This window comes from Ceratotherium simum, chromosome 10, assembly GCF_057802395.1.
Source record: "Ceratotherium simum simum isolate JZ-2026a chromosome 10, ASM5780239v1, whole genome shotgun sequence".
In the NCBI taxonomy this organism is placed as follows: Eukaryota; Metazoa; Chordata; class Mammalia; order Perissodactyla; family Rhinocerotidae; genus Ceratotherium; species Ceratotherium simum.
The window spans coordinates 67,436,839-67,459,049 of record NC_141909.1 but is presented as its reverse complement, the minus strand read 5'-3'; the positions used below and the strand labels follow the sequence as shown (position 1 = coordinate 67,459,049).

The window sequence follows — 22,211 nt, the reverse complement described above, 5'->3', positions numbered from 1 at the left end:
GGGTCACAGGTTCAGATCCTTGGTGTGGACCTATGCACTGCTTATCAAGCCATGCTGTGGCAGGCGTCCCACATAAAATAGAAGAAGATGGGCACAGATGTTAGCTCAGGGCTAATCTTCCTCAGCAAAAAGAGGAAGATTGGCAACAGATGTTAGCTCAAAGCCAATCTTCCTCACACACACACACACACAAAAACCCAGAAGCATCACATTTCCTGGTTTAAAACTATATTACAAAGCTATAGTAATCAAAACAGGATGGTATTGGCATAAAAACAGACACATAGATGGAACAGAATAGGGAGCCCAGAAATAAACTCATGCATATATTATCAATTTACTTTTAACAGAGGCACCAAGAAAATAATAGGGAAAGATAGTCTCTTCAACAAATTGTGTTGGGAAAACTGGATATCCACATGCAAAAGAATAAAACTGCATTTCTGTCTTACACCATACACAAAAGTAGACCCAAAATAGATTAAAGACTTGAATATCAGACTTGAAACCATAAAACTCCTGGAAGAAAATGTAGGCGGTAAGCTCCTTGAGGTTGGTAGTAGCAATGATTTTTTGGATTTGACACCAAAATCAAAGGCAACAAAAGCAAAAATAAACAAGTGGGACTATATCAAACTAAAAAGTTTCTGCACAGCAAAGGAAACCATCAACAAAATGAAAAAGCAACCTATAGAATGGGAGAAAATATTTGCGAACCACATATCCAATCAGAAGTTAATATCCAAAATATATAAGGAACTCATACAACTCAGTAGCAAAAAACCAAATAATTTGATTAAAAAAATTGGCAAAGTACCCAAATAGACATTTTTCCAAAGAAGACATACAAATGGCCAATAAGTACATGAAAGGGTACTCAACATCACTAATCATCTGGGAAATGCAAGTCAAAACTATAATGAGATATCACTTCCTGCCTGTTAAGATGGCTATTATCAAAAAGACAAGAGATAACATATCTGGTGAGAATGTGGAGAAAAGGAAACCCTTGTACACTGTTAGTGAGAATGTGAACTTGTACAATGACTATGGAAAACAGTATGGAGTTTCCTCAACGAGTTAAAGATAGAACTGCCATATGATCCAGCAATCCTACTACTGGCTACGTATGCAAAGCAAACAAAATCACTATCTCAAAGAGATATCTGCCCTCACATGTGCATTGCAGCATTATTCATAGTAGCCAAGATATGGAACTATCTAAGTGTTCATCAGTGGGTGAATGGATAAAGAATATGTGGTGTATATATATACAATGGAATATTATTCAACCTTAAAAAAAAGGAAATTCTGCCATTTGCAACAACATGGATGAATTTGGAAGGCATTATGCTAAGTGAAATAAGCTAGACAGAGAAAGACAAATACTGCATGGTATCACTTATATGTAGAATCTTAAAAATAAGTCCAACTCATGGAAACAGAAAGCAGAATGGTGGTTGCCAGGGGCTAGACGCTGGGGGAAGCAGGAAGAGTTTGGTAAAATGATACATACTTTCAGTTATAAGATGAATAAGGTCTGAGGATCTAATCTATAACATGGTGACTATAGTTGATAATTATACTGTGTTGTATAATTCAAATTTGCTAACAGTAGAACTTAAGTGTTCTCACTACAAAAAAAAAAAAGTAAATATGTGAGGTGATGAATGTGTTAGTTAACTTGATGGGGATAATCCTTTCACAATGTATAGGTATGGCAAATCATCACATTGTACACTTTAAATATATTACAATTTTATTTGTCAATTATACCTCTATAACACTGAAAAAATTAAAAAGAACCTGCGTTTCTCAAAGGGCCAAATTGGCCTTGGCCAGTTTACAGTAGATCCTCCAGGATAAAATCTAAATTCCTTAGAATGACACGTGTTACTCAGTGTTATAGCCTTCCAATAACTCTTCCAATTTCACTCCCATTACATTCTCCAATACTTACTGTATTCAGAGATTGTGAGCTTGGAAATCCTGTTCTTTTACACACCACCTTTTCTTATACTTGCTGTTATCTCTGCTTAGAATACTCAGGTTCTTAAAGGCTACACAGCATCTTGCTCAGTATTCTCTGATCAAATACCGCTTTCTGGAGGCAATTTTCCCTGGCTCTTTCTCTCCCTTGCCTTCCAAAGCTTCATTTAGTACCTTATCTGAGCTTTTATCTTCTAGAACATGTGTCTGTAGAAGTCATTGCAATGTGATTAAAACATGCAAAATTCTTTCTGTTTGGTTAAATAGATTGTAAAGTTCCTTGGGTGCTGAGATTATGCTTTTCATTTTTATAACTTTAGTGCTTTATATGCTCTTAATGAATGTTTACTGAAAATAAATAAAATGAATGAATAAGCTTAATGATAATAAGTGTGTGTGTATATATATATGAAATCATTTTGAAAATAATATAATGATTATCTTTCTGTTTTGGACAGAATAATCTAAATGACATGTAGCAGATTTTTTTTTTTTTAAAGATTTTATTCATTTATTTTTCCCCCCAAAGCCCCAGTAGATAGTTGTATGTCATAGCTGCACATCCTTCTAGTTGCTGTATGTGGGATGCGGCCTCAGCATGGCCAGAGAAGCGGTGCATCGGTGAGCGCCCGGGATCCGAACCCGGGCCGCCTGCATCGGAGCGCGCGCACCCAACCGCTAAGCCACAGGGCTGGCCCTATGTAGCAGATTTTTAATTCAATATTGTACTATCAGATTATTTTGTTCTGGCTTTTAAAGCAGCTTCATTACTCTATAGTAGATGGTAATAATTTACTCATTTAAAATAATACCTACAACTTCTAGACCTTGTCAAGGGAGGTCCTTCTCTGGGGACCATGCTTTTGAGACCTGCTCTAGCCCTCTTTCCCATGGGGTAAGGAGTCCATGGGGCGAAGAGGACCTGTGGATAGCTGAGACCCTGGAATTCCCTGCCCAAATGTTCTCGAGCCTGCCTTTGGGGCCTCTTTGGGCCTCTTCCCAGTATCCATCCTCCTGAGTGTGGTCTGCCGCACTGGTGTACACATCACTGGGCCCAAGGGGTAACTGAGGGCAGTTATTGCTTAAGGAGAAGGGTACTGGCTCTCCCCTAACTGCCGTCTTCTGATGAGGAACTGGAAGAGTCTTAAGTCATTATGAGACTGTAAAAATAGATAATAAATATAATACACAGATAAAATAATAAGTAGTACGTATTTTAACAGTTTATTGACTTGATTTTATGCCTTTTAAATATTTAGAGCTGTGGTGTTGACATAGACTCTCCTTGGCCAAACTTTAGTCAGGCTCCTCTTAGCCTTCTTCTCCACTAGGCCTTGACCTTGGGCCCCAGTCCTTGCTGGGTCCGCATAGCCCAGTTTTAGCAAGAGTCTTGCTAAGTCAGTTTGTGGAGTATCTCCCCGCCCTTGATATCTGATGGTCTTGGCCTGCCTTCAGCAAGAATCTTGTTAAGCTAGTTTAGCAAGAATCCCCTTATCCTTCATGTATCTCTCCTCTTAGTAATTTTCCATTCCCTGACCTCCTCACCCTGCTCTTTGGCTATAAATTCCTTCCTATCCTACTTGTATTCAGAATTGAGCTCAGTTTTATACTGAAGTCTCTTTTCCCCAATTGCAATTGTTACTGAATAAATCCATCTTGACCACTTTGACCAATGTCTGGCTTTGGCTCTCTTTGACAGATTAAGAGATGTCATTTATATTCCTCTCCGGGCTCCACATATATTAGGAGTAGACCTTTTTATTGAGCATTTATTATTTGCCATTCACAATGCCCAGTGTTGTTTATCATTTGATCCACACAATAGCCACTTGGTAGGTCCTACTGCTGACTTCAGTTTACAGACATTGAAACTGAGGCATAGAGAGGTTATGTATCTTTGTCAAAGGTCCCCCAGCTCAGAAGAGGCAGAGCTGGGCCTGGGATGGTGTTCTGACCTCAGAGACTGAACTCTTAGCTACTGTACCCTGCTATAGGGCTATTAAAATGAGAATTGTGATTCTCATTCATTTCGAAGGTTATAAAACATACACTCATTATATAGTCTAATAGTGAGGATATCTGGAGATAATAATTGTCTGGAAATCTGCAACAAATTGTTCAGACTCCAAGATTTGCCTTTTCAGACATGAGACTAATTATAAAAACTGCTTGCATTATCCTATAATTAGTTCTGCCTTAAGTAGTGTAACTACAAAATAGAAAGAGTGGGTAATACTGCTCAGATGGGAGTTTCCTCAAATAAAGGAGCAAAGGAGGCGAAGGAATCTACTTGAAACCTAAAAGAAAGTAGCTCTCTATCATTTATCAAGGAGTGTTAATAGGTGCAAGGAAGCTGGCCTTTTGCTTATCTTGAGATAAGAATCCTATTAACATATATGTATTTTTACTTCTCATTTTTAGAATGTACACTACTTGCAGGCAGGATCCACACTCTGTGTCTTTAATTGCTGAACGTTAGAATAAATCTTTACCCACACAAATGCTAGAATTGTCATCTAATTTAGAACAGAGTTTTCTTCTATCACTGCTTATTGGAACTTGGCCCTAGTGGCAACTTTACAAATCTGTAGGCAATGCTAGGTAAGTGGCTTACTTCTTTTCTCATCATATTTTTGTTTGTTCCTAATAAGATAATAAGATCAGTTTTTAATTTGAGGAATGACATATTTTTTGGCTCTTCACATGACCACGAATGTCCCAAGCTCCTGATGATTTGTAAACCACAAGATGCAGCAGCTGAAATGCATCAGTTTAATAACAAATACAGGGAACAGTTTGATCTTATAAAGTGCCAATTATGCAAATATCTCACACCGAATAGTGGTCTCAATAGTGGCAATGTTTCAGCCACAGCTGGTTTTCCAATGTACTTCAAGAGACTGTATATGATCTTAAAATTCCAAATTATTTCCAGGATAATTCAGTCTCTTTAAGATTTTATCTTGCCCCTTGACAAGTTTTAGCTTTCATGGTATTGCTGAATAGTTACCTAAGCAAAGCGTGGAGGAAATATTGAATCATACATGGATTCAGCAATGGAAGTATCTGTGCTATTTCAATCCCCTAAGTGAGGAAAGGGAGAAGTATTTAGGATGGGCTGAGGGACAAAGGAGACCATCAAAGGACCCCTTGGAGGTAGGTAAAGCCACATAGCTGTAGAGGAAGATTCAACCGAATTGACTGCTGCCTGTTAGGCATCCTCATAGGTGTTCTCCATTAGGCATCCACATCTCACAGGCATTTCAAACTTAACACTTGCAAAACTGAACTCCTGATCTTGCCCTGCTCAAAACAGGCCCTGCCAGGGTCTTCCCCATCTCAGTTTATGGGAACTTCCTCCTCCTAATTACTCAGCCCAAACATCAAAAAGTCATCTTTTTCGTCCCTCTCTCTCTTTTTTGCACGTAGAAAAAGACCTGTTGGCTCTACCTTTCAAATATATCCAGAATCCAATAACTTCTTATCATTTCTCAGCCTGATCCTAACCATGATCACCTGAGTACCTAGATTATTGTGGTAGAGACTAAAGGAACTTTCTGCTTCCAACCTTCTCATCCTTCCTTCAGCCTCTTTTCCACACAGCAGTAAGAGTCGTTCTGTTAAACCTTAGTCACGTCATGCCACTCCTCTGCCTAAAACCCTGTAGTTGTTCGTCTCATTCAGAATAAAACCCAAGCCTTCTCTCCTCCACCTCCACTTCTCTGACCTCATCTATTGCTCCGTCTTCAGCTGCGCTGGCCCTCTTGCCATTTCTCACATACTCTCTGTGTGTTCCTGCTGCAGAGCCTTGGCACTTGTTGAAAAGCTCCTTCAGCTCCATGTCTTTGCTCAAATGGCATTTTTTAAGTGAGGGATTCCCTGACTACTCTGTTTTATATTTGTAACTGCATACAATGCCCCTTATCCCCTCCCCTGTGTTATTTTTCATCACAACAATTATCATCTTGTAAGTAATTTAATTTTTCCTTTTATTTATTTGCCCCTACTAGAGTATAGATTCCATGACGGTGGGAGTTGTTATTTCTTTGTTCACTGATAGAACCTCAGCAACTGGAGCATTATTTGGCATGTAGTAGGTGCTCAGTAAATAGATGCTGAATGAATAAATGAAGATGTGAATGAACTGTGCTGAAACATGACCTTGGTCTCTTCTCTCTGTTATCTAATTCTGGAACTATTGCCCCAATCATGGAGAACAATAGCCATGCCCAGATGGGTGTTTATGTGTCAGAACATGTCTAAGGTTAAATGTTAGTAGGGGCAGAGGAAAATCATTTTGTATGAATTGATAAATTTTTGTGTTATATTACTCCTCTCTTTCTGTAACAGGGATAACTGAGATTGACCATATGGGATTTTAGAGGTAAAGATCAGATTTATAGGGAAAAATTAATTTTATCTAGAATTTTTGAGTCAAATATCAGACCAAGAATGAGCTAATGGGTTCAAAGAAATGCAGTGGGAAGCCTTCAGAAGTTTTTTTTAAGAGTGTTTATGAATAAGTCCTTATGTGTACAAGTGTTGTGGGTAGTGGTGCTGGTCCTGCTGAATTGGAGTGAAAATGTGTATTTCCAAACTTCTGTGATCATCTCTGATTGGAAAAGTAGGACCATGCTTGGCTGCTCCATCCTCATAGTAGGTCTCATAATGGCCCTAGGGAATCATTGGTGCAGGAGATGCCCCCAAAAGGGAAAGAAAGTAAAGGACCTAGGAAGGTTCCATTCAACTTGTACATTAATAAAATAGTCATCCTTCCTTCTTTTTCCTTTTTGGTTTAAAAAGATCTCCCTGCCATTTTGCAAATTTCTTTTTGTTTTTTAGTTTCTTTATACCAATTTATGACTTGTCTGGATTTTCCGTTAATATTTTACATGTTGAGGGACACAGTGTTTTAAATCCTGTGATTCTCCTGTGCCTAAATTTAGTTTCTAAATTATATCATACATGGGAACTGTAGCCAGGAGTTAAAAACTTGGCAGTTGAAAACTTGGATTCAGTACAGGTTTTCTACTGTTCCTTGGAATCACTCAATATGACCTCTTGATAGTTGGGGCTCTCTCTCTCTCTTTTGTAGTTTCTGGGGATTTCAAAGTTGGAAGTTGGATAAATACAGGCCTGATGATATGATTTTATTTAGAAAACATGTGATTTTATTTCTACATATTTCAGATATGTGCTAATTTTTTTGCGACTAATGTAAAGCTATAAATATATTAAGAAAAAATCTACATAAAAATGTGTGCATACTTAAAAAAACTATTACCTTTAAAACATAAAATGTTTTATTGTCTTCTGTCTTTATGTGGTAGATTATAGTCACTTTTGTTACTCTACAGGGGATTCCTAACCTGGGAACACTTGCACGTGGATTGTTGAAGATTGGTTCAGGATATGGAGAGAAGAGTTAATGGCAAAGAGCGAAGAATGAGAACTTTTTGAGAAGCTGTTATTGTCCAAGTACTATGTTAGGTTGTCTACTCACCTTAATCCGTTTTATACTTAGAGCAATCCTGTGAGGTAGCTGTTATTTCCCCTAATTTGCTGGGTAAGGAAAGTAAGCCTCAAATTGCATAACCGGCCTAAGGTTGTGTAGAAAATGGGGCTAAGCTGGGATTCATAGCTACCTAGGCTTGTATAACTCTGCAGCCCATGTACTTTCAACTTTATGATGTAGAAATGAGAGTCCTAGGGGCTTGAATAATAAAGATTTTCTTGTTGTATGGCCCAATCGTTGACTCATCTGCTTCCCTAGCCATCCTCTCTACCTGGTTTATTGAGAATCATGGTGCCAGCTCTTGGGCTTTTTCTTTGCCGTCTCTATGATTACTTCTTTATTGAGTTTAGTCCAGGTTTTTTTGTTCTTTTTTGCTGCTAGTTAAATTGAAATGTCTTTTTTTTTAAAGCTATTCTTTTTAATTTTCTGTAGAAACCTTTAAGTATAAACAGGATCCTACATAGAAGTTCTGGTAAAACTCTGGCTAAACAAAGGATTCAGGTAAGATTTAATCAAAATACAGAGAGAAACAAGACTTCAGTGGTTCTGAGCATTTTCTCAGAAGAAGTGGGAGAAGCAGTAGCATAAAAAGCTGTATCATTTTAAAGATATTTCCCCCCTTCAATATTCTCATGGGAATTCACAACATGAATAACAGAAAACTCAAAATTATTTTGTTTTATGAGGTATGGTAAGGAGATGGGATACTGTTAATGGGGCAGTAGCATTGAATTTGTGGAGGCAATGGCAGAGGGACAGGAGAGGGAGATGCAACTTTGACAGTTGATATTCCTATTCTTCCTTACTCGTTCACATCACAAGTTCTGTTCCCAAATTTTCTGATCTGCAACAACCTGGGATGAGAGAAGGAGCTAGTTTGAGGTATGGATGGGCATAGAAATTTATAATGTGCTTTAAAAGATATTATTTTATTCAATCTTTGTAACAAATGTATGAAGTGGGTAGCACAGTGTATTACTTGGCTTTGCAGCAGTAACAACCCTCAAATCTCAGTGGCTTACAACAACAAAGTTTATTTGTCATTTACATTTTATGTAGGCTGTAGATCAGCTGCGTCTCTGCTTCCCATGTCCTCTTCGTTCTAGAATCTGGGCTGAAAGAGCAGCCTCCTTACAGACATGTTGTTCTAATGGTAAAGAGATGGGACAAATATCACATTCCACTGGACAAAACATGTCACGTGGCCAGGTCCAAACACGGTGGGTGAAAATGTACATTCCTCTCATAAGCAGATAGTAATAGAGTGTACCACTGGCAAGTTTTATTATTGTGATTGTGCTTCTCATTTTACAGAAGTGGAAACCAAGGCATAGAGAAGTTAGATAAATTGCCCAAGGTCACACTACTGACAAGTGGCAGAGGTCAATTTGAAACTCAAGTCTGACCCAAGACCATTACTTTTTATATCATACTAACAAGAATGGTATTTTCTTCATTTACCAATCCATCTTTGTTGCCATTTGCCTTGAGAACAGTTTTCCTCCTAATGACCTACTAGAAAATTTATGTAGTTAACCCAGTGCCTGTTATGCTCCCTTTCCTTCCAATCCTCCAATCAGTGGCTTTAACAGAAACCTTCAAATTCAAATGATTTTTGTGTGAGAGTAATAGGTATTAAAAAATGTACAGATAGTCCATTCTTAGATGAAAGCTTGAATTAAAGAATAAAATCCCTTTTCAACACCGGAACTATATAACTTAATTGTAGTTTTATAAAAATTTGTCCTAACTCCCATATTTCTTTGTATCAATTGAAGACATTGTTTTTAAAAGAAGGCCAAATGTAATTTATAATGGTGGTTTTGTGGACCTTTATTGATAAGGAATTTTGTGAGCATCTCTGGAATGGTGAGCATCATTAACTGAAGTGGTGATATGACCCTGAATTACGTCCAGTGCAGTCTCCCATGAGTTCTCTAAACCTCAAGCCAACAGGGCTGCTGACTTTTTTTCAGAACACTTAGATCCCTTCACTTTCTCAGCTCTGGGTCTTGGCTTAGTGTATTGTTCCTTCAGCCTGAAATGCTTCCAGCCTGCTCCACCTTCCCCATCACCAGGAATCTAATCCTAATAATCTTTTGGGCTCCATCCTTAAATGCTTTTTGCTTCAGGAAGTCTTTTCCAATCTCCTTAAATACAAATACAAGTCCTCTTTAAAAACCCAAACAATGCTTTGCTTAAACTCTAGTATCCCTTCCTGCTCTTTTGCCCAATACCTTTCCTCGAGGAGATGTGTAACAAATAGTTTTTAAAATTGAAATAGATTGAACTATTATATTTGCTAAATTGAAAGTTTTCTGGACAGTTTGTGGAGTTGATGCATGTCTTGATTCAACAAATAGTTATTGAATGCCTCCCATTTTTAAGGGACAATTGACTTGCCAAAAGTGACATAGCTATAGAGTAATGGATTCAGGATTGAAATCTGGTAAGCCAGTACTCTTAACCACTATTTGGATATCAATAGCCAGAGGTTCCTGAATGCTAAGTGGCTTCACTGTTGGGCAGATATTAGTTCTCTTTCTTTCCCTTAAAAATTGTATGAAGTATTTCACCAATGCATTTTCAAGCTACTGTTTAGTCTTGATTTCAAAATTACCAGTAAAACCATTTTTTTCTATTAATATACGATGATCCCATTAAAAGTAAAATAATATTTTCTGGGTGGACTGTATTGGGTAAATTGTACTGCCCAGGGGCAGATTCAGGTTTTGTGGGTCCTGAGCTTACACGATTTTTTTGGCGCTCTTGAAGAAAAAGAAAATAAAACTGCAAATAAAAAACAAGCATGACACATTTAGCATAGGAAAAGAAATCATGATAATTTACCTGAGGGCTGAAGGTTCAGCTCCCTTTTTTTCTAAGCTGTCTTGAGGCAATGTACAAGAATTGCCTACATAAAAATGCTCCCTATCCAAATTCCAACAACATTTTTCACAGAAATAGAACAAAGAATCCTAAAATGTATATGGAATAATGAAAGACCCCGAACAGCCAAAGGAATCCTGAGAAAAAAGAACAAAGCTGGAGGTATCACACTCCCTGGTTTCAAAATATACTACAGAGCTATAGTAACTACAAAGCATGGTACTGGCACAAAAACAGACACACAGATCAATGGAATAGAATCGAGAGCCCAGAAATAAACCCACATATCTATGGACAGCTAATTTTCGACAAAGGAGCCAAGAACATACAGTGAAGAAAGGAAAGTCTCTTCAACAAATGGTGTTGGGAAAACTGAACAGTCACATGGAAAAAAAATGAAGGTAGACCATTATCTTACAGCATACAGAAAAATTAACTCAAAATGTATTAAAGACTTGAATGTAAGACCTGAAACCATGAAACTTCTAGAAGAAAACATAGGAAGTATGCTCTTCAACGTCAGTCTTAGCAACATATTTTCAAGTACCATGTCTGACCGGGCAAGAGAAACAATAAAAAAAATAAACAAATGAGAAAAAAAAAACTAAAAACCTTCTGCACAGCAAAGGAAATCATCAACAAAATGAAAAGACAACCTAATAATTGGGAGAACGTATTTGCAAACCACATATCTGATAAGGGATTAATCTCCAAAATATATAAAGAACTCATACATCTCAATAACAAAAAAATTAACAACCCAATTAAAAAATGGGCAAAAGACCTGAACAGACATTTCTCCAAAGAAGATATACAGATGGCCAACAGACACATGAAAAGATGTTCAGCATCATTAACTATCAGGGAAATGCAAATCAAAACTACAATGAGATATCACCTCACTCCTGTCAGAATGGCGATAATTAACAAGATAGATAACATCAACTGTTGGAGAGGATGTGGAGAGACGGGAACTCTCATACACTGCTGGTGGGAGTGCAAACTGGTGCAGCCACTATGGAAAACAGTATGGAGATTCCTGAAAAAATTAAGGATAGAACTACCATATGATCCAGCTATTCCACTGCTGGGTATTTATCCAAAGAGCTTGAAAACACCAATGCCTAAAGATACATGCACCCCTGTGTTCATTGGAGCATTATTCACAATAGCCAAGACTTGGAAGCCACCTAAGTGCCCATCAAGGGACAAGTGGATAAAGAAGACGTGGTATATATACACAATGGAATACTACTCAGCCATAAGAAACGATGAAATCCAGCTATTTGTGACAACGTGGATGGACATTGAGGGTATCATGCTAAGCGAAATAAGTCAGAGGGAGAAGGTCAAATACCGTATGATCTCACTCATAAGTAGAAGATAAAAACAACAACAGACAAACACATAGAGACAGATTGGATTGGTGGTTACCAGAGGGGAAGGGGGGATGGAAGAGGGTGAAAGGTATGATTAGGTACACGTGTGTGGTGATGGATTTTAATTAGTATTTGAGTGGTGAACATGATGTAATCTATGCAGAAATAGAAGTATAATGATGTACACCTGAAATTTATACAATGTTATAAACCAGTGTTACCGCAATTTTAAAAAAAGGCAAAAAAAGGGCCGGCCCCATGGCTTAGTGGTTAAGTGCTTGTGCTCCGCTACTGGCGGCCTGGGTTCGGATCCCGGGCACGCACCAACGCACCGCTTCTCCGGCCATGCTGAGGCCGCGTCCCACATACAGCAACTAGAAGGCTGTGCAACTATGACATCCAACTATCTACTGGGGCTTTGGGGAAAAAAAAGAAAAAGGAGGAGGATTGGCAATAGATGTTAGCTCAGACCCGGTCTTCCTCAGCAAAAAGAGGAGGATTAGCATGGATGTTAGCTCAGGGCTGATCTTCCTCACAAAAAAAAAAAAAAAAGTCAAAGAAAAGAAATGCTTTCTTATTGCCACCCAGCTTCTCCCCACCTAGAATATTCCACAACCTCTGGCCACTCCCAGCATTCACAGGGACCCCACACATGAGGCTTTATTCCCTTCTCAGGAAGTCCACCTCTGGTCCTAGCAATTCAAAAATGATGGTCAAATTGCCTTGGTTTTAGTCTCATATGAGTTTTTGAGTTAATTTTCTGGACTTCTTGGTACCTTTTCCCAAGAAACAGAGATATTTTATTAGGAATGGCCTTTTGAGATGCATGAGTTTCTTTCTAATTAAAAAAAATTTTTTTTTTTTTGGCCACAGCATTGGATGAACTGTTGTCATCATAGAAGCTATTTGGCATGAATATAATATACTTTTGGAAATATTTAAATAGAATATGAAATAAATAATGAAAATCTGTTCTTAAAAAAAAAATGCTGTCACTAAGGGATTTAATTGAGGTATATGTGGCTCAGACACTATGTTCAGAATAACATTACCCAGAATCAATCACTTCAATTTTTAAAAATCTTGGAAATGACTAACCTTTGTTGAAGGATTTAAGGCATTTTTTCCTTAAAGCTTTGTTGAAGTATTGGCCCTGAAAACACAGTGAGACACCGCTGGAAATTAGGTTTTTTGGTGTAGTATTAAAAAGTGTCAGCAGAGGGCCTCATTGCAATGTGCTAGATTTTTCTTCATGAAAGAACATTTGCTCTCCATTGCTCTGCATCTGTTCTCTCATTTTGAAACTTGCATTATGTTTACTGTATTTGAAAAGAACCCCCACCTTTTAAATACCAATTTTACTATATGGAGAATGTAGGGTGCATTTTAAGCATTAAAAACCTTTTTTTCTTGATTCCTTTGAAGATGTTGAAAATTTGATGTTTTTTTTTTCGCTTCATCCACAGCAGTAAGGAATTGTATACTCTCTTTTGCTTTTCCTCATAGGCTGTTACTTTCTTTATTAAGACCATCCAATTTGTTGGCAGATTATTATGAGAAGATGTTCATATAAATTAAGTTACTTTATTCAAAGATCAAAAAAATTACATTGCAGCAGTTCATAACATAATATCACACTTATTACATTTTCCAATTACCTTTCAGCTAATTGTGCTCAAGTTTTAAGAAAATTATCTCCTATAATTTAAAAAAATAGCTGTAGGGTATAACTATATCAGATGTTCAGAATGAATGGGATTGAGTACAGGTGATCCATTAAGTAAGGCTGCCTTAATTATTCTATGGGCTCATCTTGTGATTAGTTTGTGATCAGGAAGGATAATGGCACAGAAAATAAAAGGATTGGCTGAGCTATAGTTTAGTGCACCCTGAATGTATAGACATGGGTTTGTGCTTAATCCCAGTGAGTTCCTTTTTAACACTTTTGTCTAGGAGAGGGTGTATCCAGCAGACCACAAATATTTGATAACTCTAGGTTCTGTAGACAAATATATTTATTTTTGGAGTCTCAACCTGGTATCTTATAATTATATTCATAGAGACTTTTATCTTATCCAACCATCATTCATTCTCACTAAAAGTACATTTCTAAAATCCTGCTTAGAAAAAACACAGATTCGAATCATCCTTTAGAAAGGGCTTGTTCTGAGATGAAAGAGAATTTCAGAATAATGAATTAGTATTACCAGCTTTCGGAATTCTTGCTTCTTGAGGAGCTTGAATAATTTAGCTATTAGGAAATATAAACATTATGTAGAAAAGGGCCAATATTTTATTGAGATTAGATCAACACTTTATTTTGCATATGTTTGTTGTGATCCACAAAACAAAATGCTAATAATAATGGCTACCGGTTAGACAATTTAGAACACACCTTACTATTTACCTTTTGTGATAAAACATTGTACGTTCTGGTTATGTTTTCTGATAAGGTACTATACAACAATAAAACTGGACAAAATTATCAAAAACAAAACCATTTCAGGGCTCTTGAAATCCACCAAAGGCATACAACAAATTGAGAAGCAATTATTGTGAAAAAAATACTGAAGGTCAGATAGTAACAGTGGGAGTGTGAACCATTCTTGCCTGGGGCTTCCCTCATCCTCTCCCACCCCCAAGCTGTGTCTGAGCAGAAATGTACAGGGTGTGGCAGAACAAGAAAACCAGCAGCTTCCCTGCCAAAGGGGGCTCACTTGGTTTGGAACAAACTGTGGAAAAACTTCACATTCAGCAGTGTTGTCAGTAGGAGTACCAACTTTGGTGGCAAATGAATGGGAAAGCCCAATAGCTCAGGTGGCCTGAGGTTGCAGTCCTAGCAGAGCAAGCAGTGGACTAGCAGACTAGCCTGAAATTAACAGGGAGATCTGGGAAATGAGACTGTTACAGAGGACTTCAATGTCTCTCCACATACCCACCTCAGAGAGCCTGGAGAAGGCCCAAATAATCCACATATACCTGGCTAAGCACAAGACTGGACGTCGGTGCAGAGCAGATGCTGGAAGGCCTGGAGGGAAGTAAAAGCCAGGGCAGTCTTGAAAACTGACTGATTAATTCAATGGCAAAATGTTCTTTAGGTTATTTAATTAGGGTTAAAAGGCCATGATAGGATTATATAATTTCTTCTATTTTTGTAAATTCTTTACAATTTCTAAAGATTTAACCTAGAAATACTCTAGAAAGGGAATAGTTTTTTAATCTCTGAATTGTGAATCTCTGAAATCTCTCTCCCTTCCTACAGAGTAGACCTCTTAATTACCTATACTGCTCCTTTTAGTTTTAGAGCAATGATATCAATAGAGAACTTTGGAATGTTAATAATAGCTTTTTTTTTTTTTTTTTTGGTAAGGAAGATCAGCCCTGAGCTAACATCTGTTGCCAGTGTTACTCTTTTTGCTGAGGAAGATTAGCTCTGAGCTAACATCTGTGCCCATTTTCCTCTATTTTGGATATGGGATGCCGCTGCAGCATGGCTTGATGAGCGGTGTGTAGCTCCACGCCCGGGATCCGAACCCGTGAACTTTAGAATATGATATTTTAAGCCATATGTTTCTGTAATAGTTCTTAAATTTTTAACGCCAAATCTATTTCCGATAACTCGGGCTCCTGACAGAAACGATTTTTATAGTTCTGCCTCTTTTTTGGCATCATACTTCTGTTCCACATTTCAGTAGTGAATGTCATTGGTAAAGCTTTGATTTATTTCTGGGGAAGTCCTCCTGGCTCTTTCTGCCTGGCTTCCTCAAGAGATTGTAAGCTATGCATATCCAGACTATTTTCACTTTATTTGACAAATTGTTTGCATTAAATGAATTTAGAATAAATTTGGTTACTAATACCTCACTTGCTTCTCTCCTAGGCATCTGGATTCCACTTTGCCTGAAAGCTTAGAAAGTGTGCATTTTGATTATTCCCATAACTTCTTTCCCAGGTTATAATACTAGGCCCTTTAAAATATCATTGTTTTTTGCTTTTCAAGAAAACTCAAAATCATGTTAATTAGGCTCTCTCCGTTGACTTCTTAGATCTGGAGTGGGTGAGGTCAGAGTAGAGTTTCAGACAATATCCCTCTTCTACTCTATAACACAAGTTGTCATGTACACAGTAGAGTTGTAAAGATCCCCCAAATTCTGTTCAACCAGAGTTATTGCTTCCAAACTAGGTGGATTTTACTCAGTTTTAACATAATTTATAGATTGTTTTTGTATAATTTGTGGAACTTTCAGATGACTTCAAATGGAATATTTTTCATTTTAAAGGTCTTAGAAAAGGCAGTGTTGAACATCAGTTAAAAGCTCAGATTCTGGGACTAGAAGCTCAAATACTAGCTCTGACACTTATAAGCCACGTGATCCTAAGAAAAGTGAGCTTTACTTTTTTCATTTGCATAAAGGAATTTTCATTGCAAACTCATAATGCTGTAGCTAGGACTAATTGAAATAATGCATTCAAAGTCCTTAACTTGGCCTGGTATACATTTATTGGAGTGATTTCAAACGTTTTCCCCTTAAATTTATGTAACATGTTTTAAATGAAAGTTTATAAGAAAGTCCAATATGAAATTGAATTAGGAGTCGGTAGATCCCTGTAACCCCTTAACATATACCCTCTCCCCTTCTTCTGGGATCCTCCAAGGGAGTTCCATATAATCAAGTTTGAAACTGTCATTTCTACTTTTGGGATGAAAATTCTGTCTGACAATAGAACATGTTGTTGGAAGGCTTAGTCTTCATAATTAAAAGGATAATATGGTCCGGTCCGATTCCATGAAAACTTCTGCCCTCAATTTTGCTCCTGTAAGGTTAATTTGGATTATACTGTTGTTTCAAAGAACATAATCTGGAGCTGGAGAAAGATGCTATTGCCTCTCTTGAGAGTGTTGTCAAGTGCTTTAACCATTCTGAGAATCTCATGTAACTCTCAAGATAATAACGGCATTTGGCAAGCCTTTGTTTAAGTTTTTTTCTACCACACAGTTGCAAGTCCCAACAACCTAAAGGGCTAGTCTTTGCTTTGTTTAGCATGATGGAGGCTAGAATAGAGTCTACATGCTAACTTTTAATTTCAGTAGTATTTTGTACAAAGCTCCCCTTATCTGCTATTGTAATGTTCTTATGAACATGCAAAATTTTACTCAAGGACCTTCGGCTTTGGGCCTAGCAGTCTGAAGGCTGTGAAATGTGTGCTGCTAGGTATATCAGAGGAAAAGCCTATACCACTGAGCAGAAAGGCAGACTCTCATGTGGAACCAAACAAAATAATAAAGGATTCCTATAAGTCTCAAAAATCCCATCAAAATTCTTAGATGGAATTACTTATACCTGGCAAATGGAAACACAGCTGCATTTTCAATGATTTTTAAAAAAATGCTCATTACAATACTGGCAATGGCAGAGCAAATTAAAAATTTAATATTATTTTTGGTTATACAGTATTTATGGAAACCCATAGTCCTTTCTCATAATTGATACAGTAAAAGGAATCTTGGTTGTAGATTGAGAAATGAGAAGAACTTAGTTTCAACACTAGATCCTTTATTTAATAAATATGTGACTTTGGGCCAAATGATGTTTCTGAACCTCAGTTTCTTCTTCTGTAAAATGGGGCTAATACTGTCTCTACTTCTAGCTTTTGTGAGGCTTGAATGAGATAAAATGTATACTATGTAAAGTACTCTACACATAAAGTATATTAATTATATGATTTCCAATGTCCAAAAATTAGAATCATAAAATCATATATTTGAAAGGAACATTAGAGGATACCAATATATGCATCTTTTCTGTAACATTTAAAAATAATTGTTTCATCTTTGGACATTTCCAATGATGGTCCATACTCTTTAGAATGTAGGCCATTCCATATTTGGCAAGTGGAAATTAGGAAATTAGAGTGCAGAGCATTTGTTAGGAAGTGCCCTTGTCTTCATCACCTGAGGAAGGAAGGGAAGGAGGCAAGATTGGGCAGAGGGAGAAGTCAAACTGTCATACAGTCCCAATGAAAGCTTCAGCTGAACCCACGGCAAGCTCGGGGCTGCAATGGCCCATCAGAGTTGTCATGAGTTTGGGCTAGAGGGCTGGAATTTTATGCTCCTCTATTGACCAGTCGTTGGATCTTGGGCAAGGCAATTTTCTTCAACTGAGGCAATCCTCAAAGAGAGTTAAAAGCTGAAGATCATCTTCTCCTGCAACTAGTGGAATAAGTCTTTCCCTCCTCAAGGGGGACCTGGGCATCACATCACAGCATCCACCAGATCAGCCCTGCAGATGAGACATTCTGCCTTATACTGAGTGGAAGTCTTCCTCACTGTGACTTTCATGTAAGCTACTCTCTGGAGTCAATTCCAAGTCTTATCAATCTAACAGATAATTCTTTACTATATTCTGGCAGCACTAGTGCTATAATACTGATACACATATATATGTATATATTTCACATATACATAAGTGATGTATATATAAATATATCTATCATACACACAAAGCTTAAATATATATTTATATTTATACATGTATTCATGTACATATATCATATACACATTTATTCTGAAAATAGATACCTTGAGTACTCTGAGAATATGTTGTTAACAATTGAATGAAGGATGCTCAACTATACTTTATACCTAGCTTTTAATAATCATAATGATGTCATTTATTGTAGACTATAAAATGAATCTGCTCTCCCAGGAGAATCAGGTTGAGAGATCATGAATTCTGTTGTGGACATGTTGAGTGTGAAGCCCTCTCAAGATATCTAAGTGAAAATGTCAGATAGGCATTTGAATATATATATCTGGGGTTTCAAATATCCAAGTGAAAATGTCAGATAGGCATTTGAATGTATACATCTGGGATTTTAAAGAGAAGTCTACACTGGAAATAAATACTTAAGAGTTGGTGTTTATATAGTAATTGAAGCAAGGGGGCAAGATTTCCATCACATTCCTGCATGTCATAATGAACTGAAGCTTTATTTCCCCTTTAAATGGTAGATTTTCCCTTCACGGCGGACTTTTCCTGGTCTACTTCACCATATTAGGTTACCTGCCTAGCTCCTGAGGCATCTGGGTATGCAATCACTGGTGCAGGATGAGAGGAGAAGGGGACCTATGACTGTGACTTGAGGAAGTCCAACATTTAAAGGCTGATAGATGAAGAGAAGTCTGGAGATGAGCTAGAAGAGGAGTGGCCAGAGAGGTAAAAGTGTGGAGTCATAGAAGCCAAGGGAGAGAGAAGGAAATTATGCCTTTTGGAGATGGAGATAATTTATGATCTTAGGGAAGGTGGTTTTGATGGGAGTGGAAGCCAGTTGGTGTGGGTTGAGGAGTGAATGAGGGGTGAGGAAATGAAGAAAAAATGTGCACATGCTTTTGAGAAGTGTGACTTTGAAGGTAAGGACCGAGATAGGGATTAGCTAGAGGGAAATAAGGTTGTGTTGAAACAGGGGAGTTGAGGAGGTGAGCTTGGGAAGGGTAATATGAGGAAGAGAAATAGAAATATCCCCCATAGATCAATGCTTTAAATATCCTCTTTCACTTTTAAGTGGTTTGAACTATATTCTGAAACATTAGAGAAGTGAAAAATGAAAGATGTTAGCGCTTTATTAAAAATGAACATAACCAAAATACTCGGGTCGGGGACAATTTATATCAGATTGTACAGCTCAAATTGAAATGGAGAATAAATATAAGATAAGGAACTTTCTCCTTGGATTATTCAGTCCAGTGCTTTACATGCTCATTTTGCTTTTAACTAAGAAAATCTTGTCTGGCGTGCTATTTAATTTATTTATTATTTGAAAAGAAAAGTCTTTTAAGTCTCACTTGTTATCCAGATAAACAGTGTCTTTGACAAAAAAGAAGAGGTATTTTTGCGTGATCCTAGTGCAAAGGTGGATTCTCTATGTGACTGATACACTACTTCTGAAAGCTTATTTCATTATGTATGGGATAGGAATAAAAGTATGGATTTTCTTCATAGAAACATTTCACAGATTCTTTTGTTGAACACATATATTATGGATCACTCTGGCTCTAGTCCCCATCTGCTCAGGGGAGGGACTCAAGCCCCAGGAGAGTTCTCTTAGGTATTCCTGTGACTCCCCAGGGAGTGTTTCTAGGTGTTCAGCAATGTTTCATGACCTCGTGCTACTCCACTGGATACTTCAGTTTGTCCTTGGCATGGCATGGTAGCTGCTGGGGCTGCTGCCCAAACCCTACTGGCTTGCTGATGATTTGTCTCACTCCAGGCAGAAGGTGCTCCAGAGTCCAGTTTTTTCCACTGGCCGTGGCCCAAAGCCCTCAGGGTGTGATGATTTGTGGTGGAATGGGGGAATGGGAACGAAGGACTCTCTCCTTTTGTGTTAATATCTATTAGAGGGCTCATAGAGCAAATTATCTTAGGCCCCAGCGTGTTCTGAGGGAAGCAGCTTTTTCTCATTGCTTATGGTTCTTTTGTCCTTAGAGTCAGATGTATGTGTTCAGGGGCTAGACCAGAGATTGAGTTTCTCCCCCTATATTTATCTTCGACCAGAAGGGCCATCAGAATCAATGGATTCTCAGGTTCACTCACTGAATCACTATTTCCATAAGTTTATCCCAGGCATTTGCAGTTTTAACAAGTTCCAAAGAGGGTTGTGATCTATCTATATATCTGTATCTGTATCTATATCTATATCTATATCTATATCTCTATATCTATATCTATATATCTATATCTATATCCCTGGTTAAAACCATTGCCCTGTCTATTTATTCATACCTTTTTCTCCCTCTCAAAAAATAAAGATAGGCATCACACTATCTCTAGGTGGTTTCTATACTGACTGTCAAACGTATTTCTTTGCTAAGCTCTTCTTAGCTCTTTACCTCCTCCCATCAACAGGACCTTTTTAAGTGTAGGTCCTAAGGATAGAGCTGAGTGACAGCCATGCCTATTAACTTAGAGCTGTTACATTTCTTGTCTGTCTATCTATCTATCTATCTATCTATCTATCTATCAATCACAGATTGAATGTTTGCATCCCCCCAAAATTCATGTGTTGAAACAGAACTGGAAGAAATAAATTATGTTGAAGTTATGGCACACATATATAGTGGATTGGTAACTACTGCTAAAATAATGCTCTGTAAAAAAACCACCCCAAAAACCTTTGCTGAAGGTAGATTTTAAGGAATGCATGTGTCATATTACAGCAAACAAACATACGATAATATATATCCCTGATTTTACTCAAATAGTAACATATTATACACACTTCTTGCTCCTTACCATTTTGCTTAAAATGTATATAAAGATCATTTTATATTGGTATATAAAAAACTTCCTCATTCTTTGTTGTGGCTGCATGCTATTCCGTGGTATGAATACACTACTATTTATTAAACCAATCTCTTATTGAAGGACATGTAGGTTGTTTCCAGTTCTTTATCATTAAAAAACGCTGCAGTACATTACTGTGTATGAATGTACACAACCATACATATATAATATTGCACATATGTGAATATGTCCTAGGCTACCTCCTTAGAAATGGAAATTTTCAGCACATTTGAAATTCCCCTCTCATCTAGCACTTCGATGTTAACACTGTTCTTGTTTAGATTTCACATACAGTGATACATTAATTATTTGAAGGATTTCTCCAAGGCTCTTTTTTTTTTCAAAGATAGTACAAAGTTGCAATAGAGACCGGAAGTAGTGTGTTTTAGTGTCTGGTTTTTGAAATTATCTGTTATCAACAAGTGGAAAAAGCCATGATCTATGAAAGGAAAAATATGCAATTGTATTTCCTCCATGTGTTTCCATTGGCCCACTGACTGAAATTGAAAAGTGTTTTATTTACACTGGGCAAAAATTTGGAGATAATCAATCATTCTGCATAATCAATCAATCCACATAATATTGCATAAGGGGCGATGACAAACTGAACTACATACAAAGCCAGACTTCATGCTTTGAGAAACAAAATGAGGATGGAATAGTTTCTATAAGTGGAACTTCTGGATAAAATTTCAAATGAGATACAGGTAGCATGGAACAAATAGAAATTTTAAGGAATTTTTTAGTGTTTTTTTCCTTGTCTCTCTGAAGGGTAACATCATGGCTTAGGGGAAATTTATAATACATTTAATGAAACAGGTTAGATGTTGGCAATTACTATGAAGAAAGGAAAATGGTTCATAGCACAGAAAGTGTCTTGGAAGGTTGTGCAGATTTAGGAAAGAAAGCGATCAAGACTCAGGTGATGCCCTGGACAACACAGAATCATCTCAGAAAAGTAGGCAAGAGCAATCAGTATAAGAATAGAAACTCTGAAAGCTAAAGTATAGTCTGATGGCCAAGACTTCTCATCAAAATTAACATGAATATTCCCTTAATAACATGAATGTTCCCTTGTTTTCTTTATAACAGCAATGT

The 22,211-nt window shown here is 37.4% G+C and overlaps 1 long non-coding RNA gene across 1 annotated transcript in view; it reads left to right on the top strand.

Moving 5' to 3' along the window:
- The window catches only part of LOC147916163 (uncharacterized), a 76,195-nt gene extending 68,465 nt beyond the window's left edge, over positions 1-7,730 (top strand). Inside the window, exon 3 of the long non-coding RNA XR_015553463.1 lies at positions 7,347-7,730. This is a non-coding gene — a long non-coding RNA (uncharacterized LOC147916163). The remainder of the gene's footprint in view (positions 1-7,346) is intronic.
- The last annotated feature ends 14,481 nt before the right edge of the window (positions 7,731-22,211 follow it).